A 24,421-nucleotide genomic window follows, 5' to 3' on the forward strand; every position below is an offset into this window, starting at 1 on the left:
CATGCATACAGGGCTTCAGTGACCTGTCTAATGCAGCGATGTGTGGCATGCTGAGGAAGTCCGCAAATGTCTCCAGCTGTGGCCTGAAAAGAACCCGAGGCGTAGAACGACAGTGCCACGGTGACTTTGATCTCGACGGACAGTGCAGTACTGATGGTGGTGGCAGGCTGCAGATCTGCCCTTATCAGCTGGCATAGCTCAGTGATAACCTCTTTGTGAAAGCGCAGTCTCCGATGGCAGGTGGTGTCAGGAAAGTCGAGGTAAGAATGCTTCTCCTTATACTTGCGGTGGGGTGTAACGTCTGGTCCTCCTTATCAGTCTGTCACGTCTTACATTGGGCACATAATGCAGTGAAGCGTTCCTTCGGCGATGTCGAGTCTGCTGCATGTAATTGGTCACCAAGAGGGTGAGAAAGGACAGGCTCCATTGCATTAGCTCTCTGTTTTCCACTGATTCGTCACAAACAAGGAATGTCCCGATGAAGACACCTATTCAATTGCAATCAATCACTGTATGGTCAAGATGTTTTTAAAGATGTTCACATCAACTCCAACGACCTGCAGAGTACATCCGAACTCCGCCGAGGTTGAAGCACAGCAGCCTTTTAAAGGATGCGACATGTGATCTAGAACATGGCGTCCATAACGCTGTGATTAGTTCCAGTTAATTCCACTTTTTCTGGGCGTTTATTTGGGCGAGCGATGTTGTGCGCGAGATCTGTGCGAAGTGGTGAAATTGATGCTGGGCAATCTCATGGCAGTTAGTTTCGGTAAATATGCTCTTGACAACAAAAAACAATGGGCAGGTGTTAATATTGAATCTCGGCATTAAATCAGTGCAGAAATTAACGCTAGCGATATTATGGGCGTTGATTCCGCCCATTCTGCTGTTTCCGCCCCAAAAAAGTGGGCGGGTGGTGATATTTTTTCCCGGCGTTAAGCACATGGGGAAAGTAACGCTCGGTGATAAGTTTCTTATAAATGATCGTCAGTTTCCATTTTGTGCCAAAATGGGCGCTATATGGACATTATACGTCATTTCAGCAGTAAAATGGGCATTAAGTGGGCGTTAAACATGCAAAAAAAGTGAAGGTTCTAGCCCAAAAACTTCCAGCTCCGAAGTTAAGTTCTGAGAAATGTCAAAATCTTTGGTAATTTTAAGAATTAAGTACAGAATTATTAAAATATACGTGACTATTCGCACACAACATTAATTATTAATGATCTCATCTTTTGCATTACTTATTGCTTGAACAACTAATCCAATTTATCATTTAGAAACAATTACATTTCTGTTGCAGCAATCATCATTTTTAGTAAGTAATGGAAAAATATTGGTTGTGATTATTTGAAACAGAGTCTGATCCCTGCCCTTTGGGACTACTGTTCCATCAATAGAAATAAATACAGGGGGAGAACTTGGTCCCCGCCGCACTTGAATTCCGAGTGGGAAAGAGGAGTTGGGAAGACCAATTTCCAGGCCTAATCCCATCCCCTGTGCCCGATCCCGGTCCCCTGTGCCCGATCCCCACTGGAAGTGCGCCAGTGGCCGAATTGGCAGCCTTGGGAAGTTTTAAATATGAGTTTCAGTGCTTATATTCAGAACAAGTATATTCTCTGCAACCGTAACTTTCCAATTCTGAGCATTTGCTATGTGCCAAGATTGTACGATCCGTTCTGATGATGAAGGCCTTTTGACTGACTAGTTTCATCCTTCCAAAACACCAAGCCTTTGGTATCAGCTGCAAATTTGAAGAGCTTTGTTTCTGTCCAGATTTCACAACAGCAACAATCCCAGCACGATCGCTGAGGCAGCTAACCAATTACCTCCTTCCATGCCAATTCAGCTCCATATACATCCACCCCTCTGCTTCAGACAATGTTTAAGCCAATTCAGAAGCACTCCACCTTTTGTGTGATTTCCAACCTGTGGACCAATCTTTTAGTTGGCAATGCATCTAAAGTTTTCCTGACATATAAATAAATAACATCCTCCTCTTTCCCTCTGTCTGCAAGGTTTGTTATCTCTGCAAAGTAATCATTCCAGTACAGCTATGACAACCTAACAATGTGAAGATTGACCAGGCATTTTGTATCCATAAAAAGACGGATTATGTCTAACCCAAGCAATTACTGCCCTATTCAACCTCTCTCCCAATCATCAGTAAAATGATGGAAGGAGACCGTGAATTAGCTCCGAGTAGAGTACTTGCTTTGGAAGTCTTGTGTCTGGCATGCGAACTATGTGGCTTGCCTTGGTGGTTGCGTCAATCGATGACGCCTACTCACGAATTACCTTTTCGCCGATGCTCAGTACAGGTTCTGCCAGAACCACACAGCTCCAAACTTACTCACAGCCTAGATCCAGGCATAGACGCAAGATGCCAGAGGAAAGGTGAGATTAGCTGCCCTTGACATCAAGTCAGCACGTGACTGACCGTGGCATCTAGAAGCCCAAGCAAAAGTGAAGTTAATGGGAGTCAAATGGAAAACCTCCAGTCCTACCTGGTGCAAAGGGAGATAGTTGGGTTGTCAGCGATCAGTCTTCACCACCCCAGGACATTCCTGCAGTGAAGCATCCTTGGCACATCCTTCAGCTACTTCATCAATGACCTTTCCTCTGTCACAATTCCAAACTGTTCAGCTCCATTCACAAATCCTCTGATAATGATAACATCCAGGTTTAGGCTGACCTTTGCACCCCATAAGTGCCAGGTAATGACAATCTCAAGCAAGTGAAAACTCAGCCATCTCTACCTGACTATCAACATCTTGCAAGGGAGGGGTTGGTGGTTGCGTTATCACAAGCGTATACCAGATGCTGGGTACTTAATGCTGAACTCTTATCAACTCCTTTCAATAAGTTCTATCAACAAGAACAGGCATCGATGACTAGATCCAACACCACCTCCAGTGCGCCAGTGCAGCCTTCGGCTGCCTGAGGAAAAGAGTGTTTGAAGACCAGGCCCTCAAAACTGCCACCAAGATCATGGTCGACAGGGCTGTAGTAATACCTGCCCTCCTGTATGGCTCAGAGACATGGATCATGTGCAGCAGACACCTCAAGTCGCTGGAGAAATATCGCCAACGATATCTCTGCGAGATCCTACAAATCCCCTGGGAGGACAGGCGCAACAACATCAGCGTCCTCGTCCAGGCTAACATCCCCAGCATCGAAGCACTGACCACACACAATCAGCTCCGCTGGGCAAGCCACATAGTTCGCATGCCAGACACAAGACTCCCAAAGCAAGTGCTCTACTCGGAGCTAATTCACGGCAAACGAGCCAAAGGTGGGCAGAGGAAACTTTACAAGGACATCCTCAAAGCCTCCCTGATAATATGCGACATCCCCACTGACACCTGGGAGTTCCTGGCCCAAGACCGCCCTAAGTGGAGGAAGTGCATCCGAGAGGGCGCTGAGCACTTCAAGTCTCAACACCGAGAGCATGCAGAAATCAAGCGCAGGCAGCGGAAAGATCGTGCGGCAAACTAGTCCCACCCACCCCTCCCCTCAACGACTGTTTGTCCCACCCATGACAGAGTCTGTGGCTCTTGTATTGCACTGTTCAGCCACCAAAGAACTCACTTCAGAAGTGGAAGCAAATCTTCCTCGATTCCGAGGGACTGCCTATGATGATGACTTAATGCTGAGTGTCTCACCTCTTAACAGCCTTCAAAACTGATCCAACAACTGCAAGGCTCAAGTCAGGAGTGTGATTCAATGCTCACCACTCAAGAAGCTGAATAACATCCAGGACAGAACAATTCGCTTGATTAGAGCCTCTGCCACTGAATCAATAACCATCTCTCACCATCACTGACAATCTATGTCTGCAGTGTGTATGATTTCCAAGATGCACTGCAGCAATTCATCAAGGTTACTTTCATCATCATCGGCAGTCCCTCGAAATGAGGATGACTTGCTTCCACGCCAAAAAAGGATAAGTTCGCAGGTGATCCAATGAAGGACCTAAAATTCCAGGTCCTCAACTACATCCTGAAGGGTGGAAGACGCCTGTGCGTGGATTTTTTTAGTGTGTGGTGACTCTCATCTTGCTCCCCTGCGATCTCCATCACTGGGAAGGACAAGAGTAGTAATGCTGTGGGAACGCCATTGCTTCCAAGATCCCCTGCGAGTCGCACGCCATTTTGCCTTAGCCCTACATAATGGGGGGGGGGGGGGGTTGTCATGTATGTGTGCTTGGGGTTACTAGCCATCAGGAGGGCGCCACTGTCAGAGGTCATTAGGCTGTATGCACGTGTGTGCGGGCCAGGTATATAAAGCAAGCCACCATGTAATGTGGGCACTTTGGGCCCAAATAAAGTTGAGCTAGGTTTGCACCGGAGTGAGTTTACAGTATTCAGTCTATCGAGTTATTACATACATAACAGGGGGGAAGGGGGGAATTTAGTGCACAAAAGCTGAAACTGGTGGGTTGGGAGAAGGTGGGGAGTCTGGGCGGGGTGGGGGTGAGAAAATTAAAAAATTCTGAATTCTAACCCCAAGCCGCCCTCTTCTGGGTTTTTACGGGACAAGGGGTGGGCAGCCAACCTGTTCCCAGGACATGGGCTGGCAGGCTCTGGTTTGCCTGCTTTGTAGGTTTTACAGTGGGTTTCTTGGGAAATTGAAGCAAGGCGGCGATAGCTTTGGGGAGAAGGCAAGTGCCTTCACAGCACTGCTTGTGGACCAGGAGGAGAAGGATTGATTCCTCCCAGCCCCCCAAGCAACCCACTCCCTCCCACCCACTCCATACAAAGGCCCCCGAGGTCATGGATCCTGTCCAGTCCTGTGGCTTGCTCTGGAGCGCTCTCCGCCCAACTGGAAGCCAAGCCCGTCAATCAGCCTGACCTCCGGGCAGGGGAACCTATCAGGGCCAAAAGACGCATCTGAAGCTCCACAGCAAGCGGTGATGCCTGGATTTCCGGTTTCCTGTCTGAAACTCCGCCCACCCCCAACCCCCTGCCTACGTAACCGCCCCCTGTTAATTTCCTGGCCAATGCTTCCTTCATTGTCACCGGGTCAATGTCCCTACCTAATGCTAATGTGGAAAATTGGGGGGGGGGAAAAAAGGGCAACGGCCCTGAAAATGGGGACGATGTGCATCTTAACTAATTAGTCTAACAGGGCAGCTATGAAAACTGGAAACCCCAAAGCGATCGAATGTGGGACACTTGATGAACACAGCATATTATAACTCATTTTGACAGAAATATTTTTACTAGAATGGTTAAGGGTGCGGGTGACACCAAGTTTTATGAGAGCAGACCATTCAAAAAAGAGGACTATAAACTTGTTGCGAACTTGAGGTGCTTATCATCTGAGTAGATCCACGACGTTTGATGGGGGCATGACAGAATAGATGCAGAGAGGATGTTTCCCCTCGTGGAGGAATCTAGAACTAGGGACATAGTTTCAGAATAAGGGGTCGCCCATTTAAGACAGATGAGGAGGAATTTCTTCTCCAGATGATCAAGAATCTTTGGAATCATCTGTGACAGAGAGCTGTGGAGGCTGGGTCATTGAATATATTTAAGGTAGACAGATTTTGGAACGATCGGGGAGTCAAGGGTAATGAGGAGCATACAGAAAAGTGGAGTTGAGGGCAAGACCAGATCAGCCATGATCTTATTGAATGGCGGAGCAGGCTCGAGGGGCCAAATGGCCTACACCTGCTCCTATTTCTTATGTTCTTGTCCCACTCCAGGGACTTGAATGTAAAAAAATGAGGGAGCGCTGCACTGTCACTGTCACTGTCTTCTGGATGAGAAGTTAAACCAAGTGGACGTAAAAGATCCATGGCACTATTTCGAAGAAGCATAGGGGAGTTATCCGCAGTTTCCTGGCCAATATTTATCCATCAATCAACATAACAAAAAAATTAGATTATCTGGTCATTATCACATTGCTGTTAGTGGGAGCTTGCTGTGCACAAATTGGCTGCTGCGTTTCTCACATTACAACAGTGACTACACTCCAAAAGTACTTCATTGGCTGTAAAGCACCTTGAAGCGTCCAGTGGTCGTATAAATCCAAGTCTTTCTTTTTTTTAAATGCTTCAACATGAACAGAGGCCAAAGGGAGCTAAATATGTTTTCACTGTAGGAAAGAATGATCAAGGATGGATATGATCCATGTATTGTAAAATCAACAGACCAGAAAGAATTTCGACAAGTACTTTGCACTGAACGAGGAAGAAAGAATTATAATGATTATATGTTAAGGAAACATCAAACAAACTGCAAATTAGCCAGGAAGCAATAACATTTGCATTTCAGAATTTATACAAGGCCGGGTTTTCGGCAGGTTGCGACTGGATTTTCGCCGCGATTTGACCCTCCGCGGCAAAAACCCGGTCACAAAGCCCAGGCGGGATCCTCGGGTACCTGTTTGCGGCGGCGCTTCCAAGTAACCACCGGGGAGAGATGCGCCGACGTGTAACGACGCAGATTGCGATACCGTCGTACTTTTGGCTCTCTCCCGACCCGTACGCCACGCCCAGATTACCGACTGGGTCAATCAAACCTGTCAGTGCAGTGGTAAGTATGAAAACCTGCAAAAATGTTAAGTTAAATTTTTTTATTTTGAAATTATGTTTCAGCAATTTGTTAGCTAAGGGTTGTGTGAATGTTTTTGGAATGTTTTTTGCAATTTTTTTCCCCCCCTCCCAAGGCCTCCCTCGCAACGCTCCCGGACTAAATTTGGCGAAACTCGCATTTTTGCGTCGCGAATACTCGTGCAACACCTCCCTTACCGATGCGTAAAGCCCGAAAGTTCAACCTAAAAATGATAGCGCAGCGAAAACGGTAAGTTTCATGCACCTGAAAGCCAAAATACGGCCCATTAACTTCATGTAGCACGAAGGGTTTTGATCGATAAATAAGGGGACACTGTTTCCAGCGGAAGAAGGGTCAGGAACTAGAGGACACACAATTAAGGCAGTTGGGAAAAGAACCAGTGATGAGATGAGGAGAATGTTATTTTTACGCAGTGAGTTGTTATGATCTGGAATGCACTGCTGGAAAGGGCGGTAGAAGCAGATTCAATAGTAATTTTGAAAAGGGAATTGGATATATAGTTGAAGAGGATAAAATTGCAGGGCTATGGGGAAAGAGCAAGGGAGTGGGATTAATTGGATAGCTCTTTCAAACAGTCCACACAGGCACGATGAGCTGAATGGCCTCTTTCTATACTGTAACATTCTATGAACTTCTGTAATAATCTGTAATTTTGGGTAATAAATATGAACCTCGAATCATTCTCGGTGGAAGGTTCAATTCACAACACTCACGATTTTTCGGTGCACTAACCTCCATTTCGGATTCTCTGATCTGCACTGTCATTAAGTAAGAATCCATGTCAGGAGCAAACCATTTTGTGGCTGGGGGATAGACTTAAGCTTTCAACAATTTGGTAAGGAACAGAAGTGCATTACTTAACACACACAAAAGGAGTTGAAAATCATAGACTCAGAGAATAGAACAGCACAGAAGGAGGCCATTCGGCCCATTGAGTCTATGTTAGCTCTTTCGAAGAGCAGTCCAGTTAGTCCCACTCCCCCGCTTTTTTCCCATATCTCTGCCATTTCTCCTCAAGTATTTATCCAATTCCATTTTGAAGGCTACTACTGAATCTGTATCCACCACCCTATCAGGCAGTGCATTCCAAATCCTAACAACTCGCTGCGTAAAAAAAGTATTCCTCATGTCACCTCTGATTCTTTTGCCAATCACCTTAAGTCTGTGCCCTCTGGTTATCAATCTGTCAGCCATTAGAAACAGTTTCTCTTTATTTACTCTATCTAAATCTTTCATAATTTTAAATACTGCTATCAAATCTCCACTTCGCCTTCTCTGCTCCAAGGAGAGCAACCCCAGCTTCGCCAGTCTATCAGCGTAACTATAATACCACATCCCGAGTACCATTCTTTTAAATCTTTTCTGTACCCTCTTCAAAACCTTCACATCCTTCCTAAAGTGTGATGCTCAGAATAGGACACGATACTCCAGCTGGGGCTGAACTAGTGTTTTGTAAAGGTTTAGCATAACATCCTGGCATTTGTACTCTATGCCTCAATTTATCTCAGCAGGCCCTAAAATTAATCATGGGACGTGATGATCTTAGTGGGGCTGTTGTGACATCAATAAATATACCAAAAAAAGAAGCTCATCCCAGGTTTAGTCAGGGGCATAGCCACATGACTAAATTGAGTAGACTGGGTCTTTACTCATTGGAGTTCAGAAGGATGAGGGGTGATCTTATAGAAACATTTAAAATCATGAAAGGGATAGACAAGATAGAGGCAGTGAGGTTGTTTCCACTGGTAGGGGAGGCTAGAACTAGGGGGCACAGCCTCAAAATACGGGGGAGCCAATTTAAAACCGAGTTGAGAAGGAATTTCTTCTCCCAGAGGGTTGTGAATCTGTGGAATTCTCTGCCCAAGGAAGCAGTTGAGGCTAGCTCATTGAATGTATTCAAGTCACAGATAGATAGATTTTTAACCAATAAGGGAATTAAGGGTTACGGGGAGGGGGCAGGTAAGTGGAGCTGAGTCCACGGCCAGATCAGCCATGATCTTATTGAATGGCAGAGCAGGCTCGAGGGGCTAGATGGCCTACTCCTGTTCCTAATTCTTATGTTCTTATGTTCTTATAACTAGTCTAAGACATAATTGAAGAGATTTCCTTTAGCACAGTGTTAGACAAAGGTTTATAGAAACATAGAAATTTACAGCGCAGAAGGAGGCTATTTCAGCCCATCGTGTCCGCGCCGGCCGACAAAGAGCTGCACGGCCCTCAGTCAGCAGCCCTGAAGGTTACATATAAACCAATGAACAATGGCGGAAAGGTAAAGAGTACCCAGCCCAACCAGTCTGCCCCACACAACTGTGACACCTCTTATACTGAAACATTCTACACTCCACCCCAACCGGAGCCATGTGATCTCCTGGGAGAGGCAAAAAACAGATAAAAACCCGGGCCAATTGGAAAAAAAAATCTGGGAAAATTCTTCTCCGACCCATGCAGGCGATTAAAACTAGTCCAGGAGATCACCCTGGCCGTATTCGATTCCCTGCAGTACATTACCATCTTATCTTACCATTTATGGTCATTATTAAAATAGGATTGAAGACCAGGGAGATGCAAACTAAGGTCATTATTGTAAAAAGATATAGAACAAAAAGATGTCAAGCCTATCCCTGGACTTAGTGAAATGTTAAACTGACATTTAGTCTGTCTGTCCTCCTGGTGCGGTGGCCAACATTCTCTCCCACCAAAAGCAGCATCTTCGGCCATTCACCGAATCTGTCAATGTAACATTTCAAAAAATAACGAATCGTATGTCATGCACTTGATCCTGTGTTGAGTGAAGCAATAAGCTTACATTATAAATGCAAGTATCCTTTTTTTCTACCTTTCTTTCGTTCATTTTTTTTCTTTTTTTCGTGCCTGCTTAAAAATATGCACCTCGGGTTTTTGAACTCATCTTCCTAAATATTTGCATTTGCAGGATTCTTGCATGCTTTGTTTATCTTGGATTTATTTTAAGGATTTGCTAACCGGCGAAAGCACTTATGAAATATTAAGAAGCTCAATACAAAAGCAAGTAAAGGGATGAGAGTGCAGAGTGATCCACGCTGAAAAACAAACCAGTCTCTGTCACAGCAGGTGGAGTCAATTATTTACAGTAATTTAATGCAGTTATTTCATAAATAAAATGGCTTCTATAATTCTAATGGGGTGAAATTAGGCCGTGGAGTAACATATGAACAGACTAATGAATGTATTATGTTTCTTGGCTCAAATAGCAGGCAAATGACTTTCATTAGTGAAACATTAAGAAGCTCAGATACCTATATTGTGCAGCCACTTCACCCTATAACAACCACTAAATAACAAGTAAAGAAAGACTTTCATTTATATAGTGCCTTTCACGACCACCAGACGTCTCAAAGCGCTTTACAACAATGAAGTACTTTTTGAACTGTAGTCACTGTTATAATGTGGGAAACGCGGCAGCCAATTTGCACACAGCAAGCTCCCACAAACAGCAATGTGATAATGACCAGGTAATCTGTTTTTTGTTATTTTGATTGAGGGATAAATATTGGCCAGGACACCGGGGATAACTCCCCTGCTCCTCTTCAAAGCAGTGCCATGGGATCTTTTATGCCCACTTGAGAGGGCAGAGGGGATGCGGTTTAACGTCTCATCCAAAAGACGGCATCTTCGACAGTGCAGCACTCCCTCAGTATTGCGCTGGAATGTCAGCCTAGATTTATGCGCTCAAGTCCCTGGAATGGGATTTGAACCCACAACCTGCTGAGTCAGAGGCGAGAATGCTTCCCACTGAGCCACAGCTGACACTAAACAAGCTGTTGAAATGGGATGAAATTTCTCCTAATGAAAGAGAGTACTGATCGTGCTCTGTAATCAGGGGGCCACTGATAAACATTCACTGAGATTTTAACAGTTAATACTTGGTTATTTCGGGGGAACTTGGGTCAACATCTCTAGGTTTGCAGTGTGTGACTTGTTTTAGTCTTATTAATCAATGAGGACTATTTGCAATGCATCAACTGTTTGAGGGGGTCTGGGCAGCAAGGATTAAAGGACCCGGTTCGGTGCAAGATGTGATTTCATTTTAATGCAATTTTGATTATTTGTGGGAAATATTGAAAAAATACTATTTTTCACATACATAGCTAACTCCTCAATCAAATACCAACAGAGCAAAGAAATCGACAGAAACATTCAGATATATATTTCACAGGTACACAACCATTTGACAGAATAAAGCATTTGAAACTAGACACTGACCGGCCTCATCCCTGAACTAGAACCATAGCTAAAAATATCACATTGTGCTACAAATATTTGGGGGTTCCTCGTGTCACTTTCCATTAAAGTTCAGGCTGGAGTCTGAGAGATGAAGAGAATACTTGATCCTATGTTCAAAAGGAGCGCATCACAATAATTGATTCGAATGACGGATGGAAATCACCTCTGACAGACAGCTAATAAACGCGTTTGTCGAGAAATGTGTGAACGGGAGTTTGAGCTGCACAGACAGAAAGGCAATTTAGGGCTGTGGCAACATGAATGTCTAGCACGGTGTAGTTTAACGGTGTATTTAGCTCCATCAAGTGTGCTACTGTTCCACATCAAATGGTATACTGCTGTCCATTTGAAATGAAAATTTGGGGCAAAATTGCCCCTTTTTAAGCCCGGGAGGAGGGGAGGCTGGTGGTCCTACTGGCTCCTGGGAGATTGCCCGGGAGTTTGCGGAGGCACTGCCATAATAACACCGCCGCACAACCGGAGATGACGTCATCATCGTGTGCGGCCACCCCACAGCACCCCGCGCCGACCTCTTTCCGCTTCGTGGGGGAAATTGTCCCACAGCCCGCGAGGCTGACGCAAGCTCGCCGACATCCGCTTGCGGGGCGATTGCTAAACGGGAGGTCGCCATCGTCCCGCGCCGCCATCTTTAACGTTCTGCTGACTCTCGGGTTGGCTTCAGGACATTTCACCCCCCTCCCCCCCCCCCAAATCCTGGAGTGTGATCGGGACCACCGTCGTGCAGCCCGGCACTCCATTTTGGGTGGTCCAGCGGTGGCAATCCGAGGCCTTCCAGAGTACACAGCGGCCCTCCCCTTTAAGCGAAGGGAAGGGGCATTGAAGCACGACAGCGTTACATGGAGCGTCTGCGTAATGCTGAACATTTCGCCTCTTTATCGCCGCTGGAACCACCCCCACAGAAAGTGGAACGTGCGAGATTGCACTCCACTTCCTTTGAGGGGCAGTAAGCCCAATTCAGTGGCTCGGGCGGGACTTCTGTGCCGGGTACAGAAAGTCATGGCCCCAGCTGGTTACTGCTCCCAATCGGGGCGCAGGGCAATTGCGCCCCCTTTATCTGTAAAAATCCTGACATCAAAATAATTCTAGAGGGTATCAGATGGAAGGCTAAATTTGAGAAGATCCAAAAGAATGCGCGGGGATCGTGATTAGTGATCTGCCCACGCCCGTTGGAGGTAATTCAGGCAGCACAGGCTGCTGGTTGACTTAGTGCTATCATGGGTGGGGTTGTATCATAGAAACATAGAAAATAGGTGCAGGAGTTGGCCTTTTTGCACTTCGAGCCTGCATCACCACTCAATATGATCATGGTTGATCATGCAACTTCAGTACCCCTTTCCTGCTTTCTCTCCATACCCCTTGATCCCTTTAGCTGTAAGGGCCACATCTAACACCCTTTTGAATATATCTAACGAACTGGCCTCAACAACTTGCTGTGGTAGAGAACTCCACAGGTTCACAATTCTCTGAGTGAAGAAGTGTCTCCTCATCTCGGTCCTAAATGGCTTACCCCTTATCCTTAGACTGTGATCCCTGGTTCTGGACTTCCCCAACATCGGGAACATTCTTCCTGCATCTAACCTGTCCAATCCCATCAGAATGTTATAAGTTTCTATGAGAACTCCCCTCATTCTTCTAAATTCCAGTGAATATAAGCCTCGTTGATCCAGATTTCTTCATATGTCAGTCCTGCCATTCCGGGAATCAGTCTGGTGAACCTTCGCTGCACTCCCTCAATAGCAAGAATGTCCTTTCTCAGATTAGGAGACCAAAACTGTACACAATATTCAAGGTGTGGCCCGACCAAGGCCCTGTACAACTGTAGTAAGACCTGCCTGCTCCTATACTCAAATCTTCTCGCTATGCCATTTGTCTTCTTCACTGCCTGCTGCACCTGCATGCCAACTTTCAATGACTGATGTACCATGACACCCAGGTCTCGTTGCACCTGCCCTTTTCCTAATCTGTCACCATTCAAATAATATTCTGCCTTCCTGTTTTTGCCACCAAAGTGGATAACCTCAGATTTATCTACATTATACTGAATCTGCCATGCATTTGCCCACTTACCCTGTAGCCTCTTAGCATCCTCCTCACAGCTCACACTGCCACCCAGCTTAGTGTCATCTGCAGTATTGGAGATATTACATTCAATTCCTTCATCTAAAACATTAATGTATATTGTATATAGCTGGGATCCCAGCACTGAACCTTGCGGTACCCCACTAGTCACTACCTGCCATACTGAAAAGGACCCGTTTATTCCTACTCTTTGCTTCCTGTCTGCCAACCAGTTCTCTATCCACGTCAATACATTACCCCCAATTCCATGTGCTTTAATTTTGCACACTAATCTCTTCTGTGGGGCCTTGTCAAAAGCCTTTTGAAAGTCCAAATACACCACATCCACTGGTTTTTCCTTGTCCACTCTACTAATTACATCCTCAAAAAATTCTAGAAGATTTGTCAAGCATGATTTCCCTTTCATAAATCCATGCTGACTTGGACAGATCCTGTCACTGCTTTCCAAATGTGCTGCTATTACATCTTTAATAATTGATTCCAACATTTTCCCCACTACCGATGTCAGGCTAACCGGTCTATAATTCCCTTTTTTCTCTCTCCTTCCTTTTTTAAAAAGTGGGGTTACATTAGCTATCCTCGAATCCATAAGAACTGATCCAGAGTCTATAGAATGTTGGAAAATGACCACCTATGCATCCACTATTTCTAGGTCCACTTCCTTAAGTAATCTGGGATGCAGACTATCAGGCCCTGGGGATTTATCGGTCTTCAATCCCATCAATTTCCCTAACACAATTTCCCGCCTAATAAGGATTTCCTTCAGTTCCTCCTTCTCGCTAGACCCTCGGTCCCCTAGTATTTCCGGAAGATTATTTGTGTCTTCCTTAGTGAAGACAGAACCAAAGTATTTGTTCAATTGGTCCGCTATTTCTTTGTCCCCCATTATCAATTCACCTGATTCTGACTGCAACGGATTACGCTTGTCTTCACTAATCTTTTCCTCTTCACATATCTATAGATGCTTTTGCAGTCAGTTTTTATGTTCCCTGCAAGCTTACTCTAAGACTCTACTTTCCCCCTTCTAATTAAATCCTTAGTCCTCCTCTGCTGAATTCTAAATTTCACCCTGTCCTCAGGTTTGCTGCATTTTCTGGCTAATTTATATGCTTCTTCCTTAGATTTAACACTATCCCTAATTTCCCTTGTTAGCCATGGTTGAACCACCTTCCCCGTTTTATTTTTACGCCAGACAGGGATGTACAAATGCTGAAGTTCATCCATGTGATCCTTAAATGTCTTCCATTGCCTATCCACCGTTAACCCCTTAAGTATCATTCGCCAGTCTATCCTTGCCAATTCACATCTCATACCATCGAAGTTACCTTTCTTTAAGTTCAGGACTCTAGTCTCTGACTTAACTGTGTCACTCTCCATCTTAATGAAGAATTCTACCATATTATGGTCATTCTTCCCCAAGGGGCTTCGCACAACGAGATTGCTAATTAATCCTCTCTCATTACACAACACCCAGTCTAGGATGGCCAGCTCTCTAGTTGGTTCCTCAACATATTGGTCCAGAAAGCCATCCCTTATACATGGGTAGGGTTGTATCACGGGTGGAGTTGTATAACAGGCGGAACTTTAATGGGCGGTGTTTTATAAGTGTGGATTCTATAACAATGGGGCACTATAATGGGTACATTTTATAATAGGCACATTCTATAACAGGCGAGTTCTATAACGGGCGAGGTCCATCATGGGTGGGGTTTTATAACATGCAGATACTATAACGGGCACATTCTATAATGGGCGTGTACTATAATGACTGGTGTTTTATAAGGGTGGATTCTAGAACAGGCGGGTTCTGTAATGGGCAGGTTCTAGGACGTGTACTTTAATGGGCGGTGTTTTATAAGGGTGGATTCTATAACAGTGGGGTTCTATAACGGGTACATTCTATAATGGACTCTTTCTGTAATAGGTGGGGTTTTGTAACTGATGGGGTTCTATATCAGCTGGGTTCTATAATGGGCTGGCAATCTGCTCCAATAGATTTCCATCCATTACAAGCAAAGGTAAAAGTTAACCACAAAGGGTCTGATTAAGAAATACCGATGTTACAAAAATAAAGCAGAAAACAACAAACAAGGAAAAAAAAATCAAAAGCATAAATAAAAATTAAAATAAATTAATCCTAAAAGAATGGATGACGCGAGATAGGTTCAAAAGAATATAAAAGGGAGAGCGACACAGAAGACAGAAAGCTAATAGTCAGAAATATATTTTGCAATGAAGATTCTCCTTTTCACCAATGAGGCCAACAGAGACAGACTCACTCAGGATTGGCACGCTGCCAGCTTGTTTTTCATTTTGCAAATACAATATATTGCAAGGTTGAAAACTTTCCAGCACATCATCTCTCAAGGGAGGTAATTATAGTTTGTAATTCAAGAAGGTCAAATATTCAACATTCTCTCATTAACATAACACTGACAAGCTATGCCACTAGGCTTTGCAGCAGAAGCTTTTAGTTCTGAAAAAGAAAAAAAAATCAAAAAGCTGCTTCATTTGACATGTTTCTGGCTGTATTTGATAAGGATGCCCACATAAAAGAGTTCCTCTCAACAACTATATACGATCAAGGATTACATCCGGAAACTGGAATTCTCAGCAGCTCTGATGTTGCCGATTATCTTTGCTTTGAGAAGAAAATTTTAAAAAAATGAAAGGAGGCTCAAGTTGTGTGATCTTTGGCGAACTAATCCATTGTCTCCTATCAATTTCATCAAGCAAAATTTGCCATGAATAAATTCACAAACATTTGAACATTAAGGTAGATGGGTGGAATTGCATAATTTGTCTGATAATTCTGAAATGGTTATCCTCATTGTTTTCAAGATCATAACCCACACCTTGACAGCACTTCTATAGTAGTTACAGGTATAATCAAATGGACAGAGAGCTGTGGAATAATATAACTATTATTCACAAATGTAGGTCAATACAGTTATATGATAGTGCCCAACAGAGCTAATTCTATATCAGTTAACTAAGAGCAGAGAGTCTGAAGATGTATAGAATCTTACAGCACAGAAGGGAGCCATTCAGCCCATTTTGCCTGTGCTGACTCTTTGAAAGCATTATCCAATTAGAGCTACTGCACATGACAGCTGGGATTTGCAAATACCCCAACCTTGCTCAAGTTAGGTGTTAACAAACGAAGTAGGAAGTAAATACCAGCTAATATATGGGAGGGAGTACAGAAAGATGAAGGGAGACTGAAGAAAGTTGAGGAGATTAAACTGGTGGACAAGCCTATATAGAAACATAGAAACATAGAAAATAGGTGCAGGAGTAGGCTATTCGGCCCTTCTAGCCTGCACCGCCATTCAATGAGTTCATGGCTGAACATTCAACTTCAGTACCCCATTCCTGCTTTCTCGCCATACCCCTTGATCCCCCGAGTAGTAAGGACCTCATCTAACTCCTTTTTGAATATATTTAGTGAATTGGCCTCAACAACTTTCTGTGGTAGAGAATTCCACAGGTTCACCACTCTCTGGGTGAAGAAGTTCCTCCGCATCTCGGTCCTAAATGGCTTACCCCTTATCCTTAGACTGTGACCTCTGGTTCTGGACTTCCCCAACATTGGGAACATTCTTCCTGCATCTAACCTGTCTAACCCCGTCAGAATTTTAAATGTTTCTATGAGGTCCCCTCTCATTCTTCTGAACTCCAGTGAATACAAGCCCAGTTTATCCAGTCTTTCTTGATAGGTCAGTCCCGCCATCCCGGGAATCAGTCTGGTGAACCTTCGCTGCACTCCCTCAATAGCAAGAACGTCCTTCCTCAGGTTAGGAGACCAAAACTGTACACAATACTCCAGGTGTGGCCTCACCAATGCCCTGTACAACTGCAGCAACACCTCCCTGCCCCTGTACTCAAATCCCCTCGCTATGAAGGCCAACATGCCATTTGCTTTCTTAACCGCCTGCTGCACCTGCATGCCAACCTTCAATGACTGATGTACCATGACACCCAGGTCTCTTTGCACCTCCCCTTTTCCTAATCTGTCACCATTCAGATAATAGTCTGTCTCTCTGTTTTTACCACCAAAGTGGATAACCTCACATTTATCCACATTGTACTTCATCTGCCATACATTTGCCCACTCACCTAACCTATCCAAGTCGCTCTGCAGCCTCACAGCATCATCCTCGCAGCTCACACTGCCACCCAACTTAGTGTCATCCGCAAATTTGGAGATACTACATTTAATCCCCTCATCTATTGTTGGGAAGTTGTAAAGGGGATGGGACAAAGAGGCGTTCAAGCAGTTAGTGTTTTTTTAATATGGATGTGATGTATTCATTTACAATATCCCCCCCCCTTTCCCGATTCTCTTCCCTTCTCTCTGAGACAACAGCTACTACAACAACAACTTGTATTTATCAACATCAAAACATAAGAAATAGGAGCAGGAATAGGCCATTTGGCCCCTCGAGCCTGATCTGATCATGGACTCAGCTCCACTTCCTTGCCCGCTCCCCATAACCCTTGACTCCATTACCGCTCAAAATCTGTTGAACTCCACCTTAAATATATTCAAAGAGCCAGCCTCCCCAGCTCTCTGGGGCAGAGAATTCCACAGCTTTATGACCCTCCCGTGAGAAGAAATTCCTCCTCATCTCGGTTCTAAATGGGTGACCCATTATTCTGAAACTATGCCCTCGAGTTCTAGATTCCCCCACAAGTGGAAACATCCTCTCTGCATTCACCTTGTCGAGCCCCCTTAGTATCTTATATGTTTCAATAAGAGCACGTCTCATTCTTCTAAACTTCAATGAGTATAGGCCCAACCTGCTCAAGCTTTCTTCATAAGTCAACCCCTTCATCTCCAGAATCAACCTAGTGAAACTTCTCTGCACTGCCTCCAATGCAAGTATATCCTTCCTTAAATACGGAGAACAAAACTGTGCACTGTGATGCTTTCTGTCATCATTCACTCTCTAGATTCACTCTTTTATAGTCCATCCTCCTTGCAATAAAGGCCAACATTCCATTTGCCTTCCTGATTACTTGCTGTACCTGCATACTAACTTTTTGTGTTTCATGCACAAGGACCCCCAGATTCCTCTGTACTGCAACATTTTGTTATTTATTTCCATTTCAATAATAATTTGCTTTTTTATTTTTCCTGCCAAAATGGATAACTTCACACTTTCACACATTATACTCCATCTGCCAAATGTTTGCCTGTCTACATCACAACTTGCTTTCCAACCCATCTTTGTACCATCAGCAAACTTGGCTACATTTCACTCGGTGCCTTCATTCAAGTCATTAATATAGATTGCAAATAGTTGAGCCCCCAGCACTGATTTCTGTGGTTTGCCAACCTGAAAATGACCCATTTATCCTGACTCTCTGTTTTCTGTTAGTTGGCCAATCCTCTATCCTTGCTAATATATTCCCCCCAACCCCATGAGCTCTTACGTTGTGCAGTAACCTTTTATGTGGCACCTTATCGATGCCTTCTGCAAGTCCAAATACATCACATCCACTGGTTCCCCCTTATCCACCCTGCTCGTCACATCTTCAAAGAACTCCAGCAAATTTGTCAAACATGATTTCCCTGTCATAAAACCATGCTGACTCTGCTTGACTGTATTATGCTTTTCCAAATGTCCTGCTATTGCTTCCTTAATAATGTACTCCAGCATTTTCCCAATGACAGATGTTAGGCTAACTGCTCTATAGTTTCCTGCTTTCTGACTGCCTCCTTTTTTAAATAGGTATAGCACCTTTAACATCATAAAACATCCCAAGGCACTTCACAGGAGAGTTATCAAACAAAATTTAACACCAATTCACATAGGAAGATATTAGAGCAGATGCTTGGTCAAAGAGGTAGGTTTTAAGGAGCATCTTAAAGGAGGAAAGAGGCAGAGAGGTTTAGCGAGGGAATTCCAGAGCTTTGGGCCTTGGCAGCTGAAGGCACGGCCACTAATGGTGGAGTGATTAAAATCTAGATGCTCAATAGGCCAGAATTAGAGGAGCGCAGATATCTCGGAGGGTTGTGGGGCTGCAAGAGATTACAGATATAGGAATGGGCGGGGCCATGTTGAGATTTGAAAACAAGGATGAGAATTTTAAAATCGAGGCGTTGCTTATCCCGGAGCCAATGGAAGGCACCAACTCCTACTGAAGAATGGTTGCACAGGCACCTTCAAGTGCCATTTTTGAAGAGTGAGTCTAGACAGCGATGATGGCAAAGCATCACAGCTGAACAACATACTGCTTCACGCAGCATCTACACAACTTCCATCAGCAGTCACTGGGTAGTGATCTGGAGAAGATCTCACTTCTCCCTCTGAAATCAGAACATGGTATCTAAGGTCTTCTGCTCTTTATCCACTAAGGTATTGAATGGAGTTTAAAGCCGGAATTGTTTCTTTTACGGATGACGGGAACCACTCTGAAAATGAATGAGATGAATCATGGACTGTGAAAAAAGAGGGTTCAGTAAAACCTTTGGTAGGATCACAAAACTGGACCCTGAAATAGACTTTGAAACATGCTGTGCAAAGAGGGATTTCAAGCATCACCTGGGAGGTCAGAGTAGTTAGTACTGATGAAATGAGAAGTAGACGGTAAAATTGTGAAACAATTGTGCTGGGCAGGTACATTTTTGTGTAGGATTAAAGAACAGTAGCGTTGGAAAGTGCTGATTGGGTCCCAGCTCAGAAAAGATCACATGGGAGGCCAAAGCTGATGGTACTCCGAATGGGAAGACTGGGATGGAAGAGTGGTAATGGGCAAAGAGTTGAAGGAATTGACAGAGGAAAACGCGCAGAGAATTATGTCTTGTGGCGATCACAGCCAGCCTAGTCTAACTGATCAGTATAGCGGTGCTCCTGTAACTCGAGGGGCTTTGTGCATCATTGCCCTCCTAGCTTTCCTCACTTGATGGCAGAAGGTCAGGCATATTGGATCCCCACTCTCGAGAACATCATCCTACTGCACCTCTTCAGCTTGCTATGAGCTTCCTTACTTTTAAAAACCTCCTAAAAACCTACCCTTCTGAATGTGCCATCGGACAACTCTCCTTACATCTCCATCACTCGATCCACCCCTATGTGAGGCGCCACGGGACATCTTATTACATTCAAGGCTCTGCACAAAGGCAATTATCGTTGAGTGCAAATGCTGCAGTTGCATTATCTGCATCCTTCGTACACTTTGTGAATCATGGTATCGCAGTAGATAATGAAATTTTATGCACAAAAAGAATGATTACATCTACATTCACGATGCAAGTGCTCTTAACATTACTGTCACTCTCTGAATCACTTATTTGCCATCAGTAGCGGTGTGCTACGATGCTCTAACACATCACAGAGTTCTGATGAGATCCTAAGTCATGAAATCAGTTTATAAATCCATTAAAACCTCATGAGCATAATGCAGCCTCATAACACTCTATTTTGTACAATATATATACTGTGCGTTGTTCCTGTAATGTGGGGATTTTCCAGATCTCACATTAAGCTCACTGTTATCCTTTCAGTTGAAAAGTGATATTTTGCAGAGTTACAATGAAAGTCACCTTGCAAATCTCGTCACATCAGAGGAATTTACTGAGGAACGCCAACCTTTCGGGGTGAGGGCATACTGTGCCTTCGACCTTGTAAGGGTATCATTTCTGGGCTACAATTGGGAAGTGTGAATCTGTTTTCCCTCATGACATAGTATCGAGGTAGAGAGGGCAGTCAAAACAAGCGAAGAGAGAAAAAAAAAATCTTGCATGCCAGTACCGTTACTAGTTAAAAGTCTGGTTTTTGCATTATAAGCAAATTTGTCCTTTCTGTAAGGAATTGAACTCTGACTTAATGTTACTTTATCATTTCAGCCATTAGTAAATCCCATTAAATCATCAGGGACCGCACAATAATTGCTGTTTGCCATTTAAATTAATTACACGGAGAAAATCTGCTTTTGCGTTTTAATGCCCCTCACTCCCACCCCGCCGTTAACATGTGTCAAAAGATTAAAGACGTTGCAATTTGTTAAAAATGTTAAAATCTTCACGGTCACAGTTTCCTGTTAATCTTGTATAAAAACATCAGTCTTTTTCACATTTCAAATGTATTTTATTTTCATATCAGCGGCTAGTCCTAATTGCTTTGTTCACACAGGAAGGACATGGTCAGTTCTTCCTATAGATCAAGGCCCAGCTTGAAGGAGATTCATGTCTCATCAAGTTTCTCATAATTCTCGCATTTATTGCCCATGCCGAGTTAACCAGTTATGATAGCAGAGTGGTGTGGTACTGGAATCACATATAGGCTGCAGTAAGGGCAGCAGTTTTCCTTCCATAAAGAACGTTAGTGCTTCAGTTGGGTTTTTACGACAATCTTTATGGTCACTTTTACTAATAGCAGCTTTGCATTTCCAGATTTTTTTTTGAAAGACTGTGGGCAGATTTTCTGCGCTCCGTTTTTCGCCCCCCGGAGCGGCGGCAGTGGCGGCGGTGAGGTCTTCTGGGCAGGCGGTCAGCCTCGGGCGCCCCGCAGCGATCCTCGGGTCTCGCTTTGCGGCAGCGCGGAGCAGCACTGGCCGGAACAGTCACAACGCCCCTGGATGCGACACCAGCGCAAGTCTGAGCTCCTGCCCGACCCGTCCGCCCGGAAGTTCGCCCTCAATGACCACCTGGGAAATCGGGGCGGTCCAACCATCCCGTCGGCAAAGAGGTGAATAATGGATTCCTAAAAGGTAAGTGTGATTGTTTCTTCTTTTAATTTTCTTTTAGCAATTTGTGTTGTGGTGGCGTGGGCAATGTTTTGGGAATGTTTTTGTGGGGTTTTTTTTTCGGTTACTCTGCCCCCCTTCCCTCTCAGAGCGCTCCCGGCCCAGCTTTTTAGCTCGGAAGTTTCCCAAGCTTGTGACAAGAGAGATATACAACTCCTCCATCAGCACTGTAACCTCTGACGCAGGGCCCAGATGCGCAAACTTAACTAAAGCACAAACGAAACCTGGCTGCTAACTTTCCCGCCCCGCCGCCATTATCGCCCCAAAAACATAAAACATAAGAACATAAGAATTAGGAACAGGAGTAGGCCATCTAGCCCCTCGAGCCTGCTCCGCCATTCAACAAGACCATGGCTGATCTGGCCGTGGACTCAGCTCCACTTACCCGCCCATCTCCCCGTAACCCTTAATTCCCTTATTGGTTAAAAATCTATCTATCTGTGACTTGAATACATTCAATGAGCTAGCCTCAACTGCTTCCCTGGGCAGAGAATTCCACAGATTCACAACCCTCTGGGAGAAGAAATTCCTTCTCAACTCGGTTTTAAATTGGCTCCCCCGTATTTTGAGGCTGTGCCCCCTAGTTCTAGTCTCCCCGACCAGTGGAAACAACCTCTCTGCCTCTATCTTGTCTATCCCTTTCATTATTTTAAATGTTTCTATAAGATCACCCCTCATCCTTCTGAACTCCAACGAGTAAAGACCCAGTCTACTCAATCTATCATCATAAGGTAACCCCCTCATCTCCGGAATCAGCTTAGTGAATCGTCTCTGTACCCCCTCCAAAGCTAGTATATCCTTCCTTAAGTAAGGTGACCAAAACTGCACGCAGTACTCCAGATGCGGCCTCACCAACATCCTATACAGTTGCAGCAGGACCTCCCTGCTTTTGTACTCCATCCCTCTCGCAATGAAGGCCAACATTCCATTCGCCTTCCTGATTACCTGCTGCACCTGCAAACTAACTTTTTGGGATTCATGCACAAGGACCCCCAGGTCCCTCTGCACCGCAGCATGTTGTAATTTCTCCCCATTCAAATAATATTCCCTTTTACTGTTTCTTTTTCCAAGGTGGATGATCTCACATTTTCCGACATTGTATTCCATCTGCCAAACCTTAGCCCATTCGCTTAACCTATCTAAATCTCTTTGCAGCCTCTCTGTGTCCTCCACACAACCCGCTTTCTCACTAATCTTTGTGTCATCTGCAAATTTTGTTACACTACACTCTGTCCCCTCTTCCAGGTCATCTATGTATATTGTAAACAGTTGTGGTCCCAGCACCAATCCCTGTGGCACACCACTAACCACCGATTTCCAACCCGAAAAGGACCCATTTATCCCGACTCTCTGCTTTCTGTCAGCCAGCCAATTTTCTATCCATGCTAATACATTTCCTCTGACTCCGCGTACCTTTATCTTCTGCAGTTACCTTTTGTGTGGCACCTTATCGAATGCCTTTTGGAAATCTAAATACACCACATCCATCGGTACACCTCTATCCACCATGCTCGTTATATCCTCAAAGAATTCCAGTTAAACATGATTTCCCCTTCATGAATCCATGTTGCGTCTGCTTGATTGCACTATTCCTATCTAGATGTCCCGCTATTTCTTCCTTAATGATAGCTTCAAGCATTTTCCCCACCACAGATGTTAACCGGCCTATAGTTACCTGCCTTTTGTCTGCCCCCTTTTTTAAACAGAGACATTACATTAGCTGCTTTCCAATCCGATGGTACCTCCCCAGAGTCCAGAGAATTTTGGTAGATTATAACGAATGCATCTGCTCTAACTTCCGCCATCTCTTTTAATACCCTGGGATGCATTTCATCAGGACCAGGGGACTTGTCTACCTTGAGTCCCATTAGCCTGTCCAGCACTACCCCGCTAGTGATAGTGATTATCTCAAGGTCCTCCCTTCCCACATTCCCGTGACAAGCAATTTTTGGCATGGTTTTTGTGTCTTCCACTGTGAAGACCGAAGCAAAATAATTGTTTAAGGTCTCAGCCATTTCCACATTTCCCATTATTAAATCCCCCTTCTCATCTTCTAAGGGACCAACATTTACTTTAGTCACTCTTTTCCGTTTTATATATCGGTAAAAGCTTTTACTATCTGTTTTTATGTTTTGTGCAAGTTTACTTTCGTAATCTATCTTTCCTTTCTTTATTGCTTTCTTAGTCATTCTTTGCTGTCGTTTAAAATTTTCCCAATCTTCTAGTTTCCCACTAACCTTGGCCACCTTATACGCATTGGTTTTTAATTTGATACACTCCTTTATTTCCTTGGTTATCCACGGCTGGTTATCCCTTCTCTTACCGCCTTTCTTTTTCACTGGAATATATTTTAGTTGAGCACTATGAAAGAGCTCCTTAAAAGTCCTCCACTGTTCCTCAATTGTGCCACCATCTAGTCTGTGTTCCCAGTCTATCTTAGCCAACTCTGCCCTCATCCCACTGTTGTCCCCTTTGTTTAAGCATAGTACGCTCGTTTGAGACACTACTTCCTCACCCTCAATCTGTATTACAAATTCAACCATACTATGATCATTCATTCCGAGAGGATCGTTTACTCAGAGATTGTTTATTATTCCTGTCTCATTACACAGGACCAGATTTAAGATAGCTTGCTCCCTTGTAGGTTCTGTAACAATCGTTATGTAGGTTAAAATCCCCCATGATTACTGCCGTTCCTTTTTCACATGCCTCCATTATTCCCTTGA

Source organism: Pristiophorus japonicus, chromosome 5 (genome assembly GCF_044704955.1).
Source record: "Pristiophorus japonicus isolate sPriJap1 chromosome 5, sPriJap1.hap1, whole genome shotgun sequence".
In the NCBI taxonomy this organism is placed as follows: domain Eukaryota; kingdom Metazoa; phylum Chordata; class Chondrichthyes; family Pristiophoridae; genus Pristiophorus; species Pristiophorus japonicus.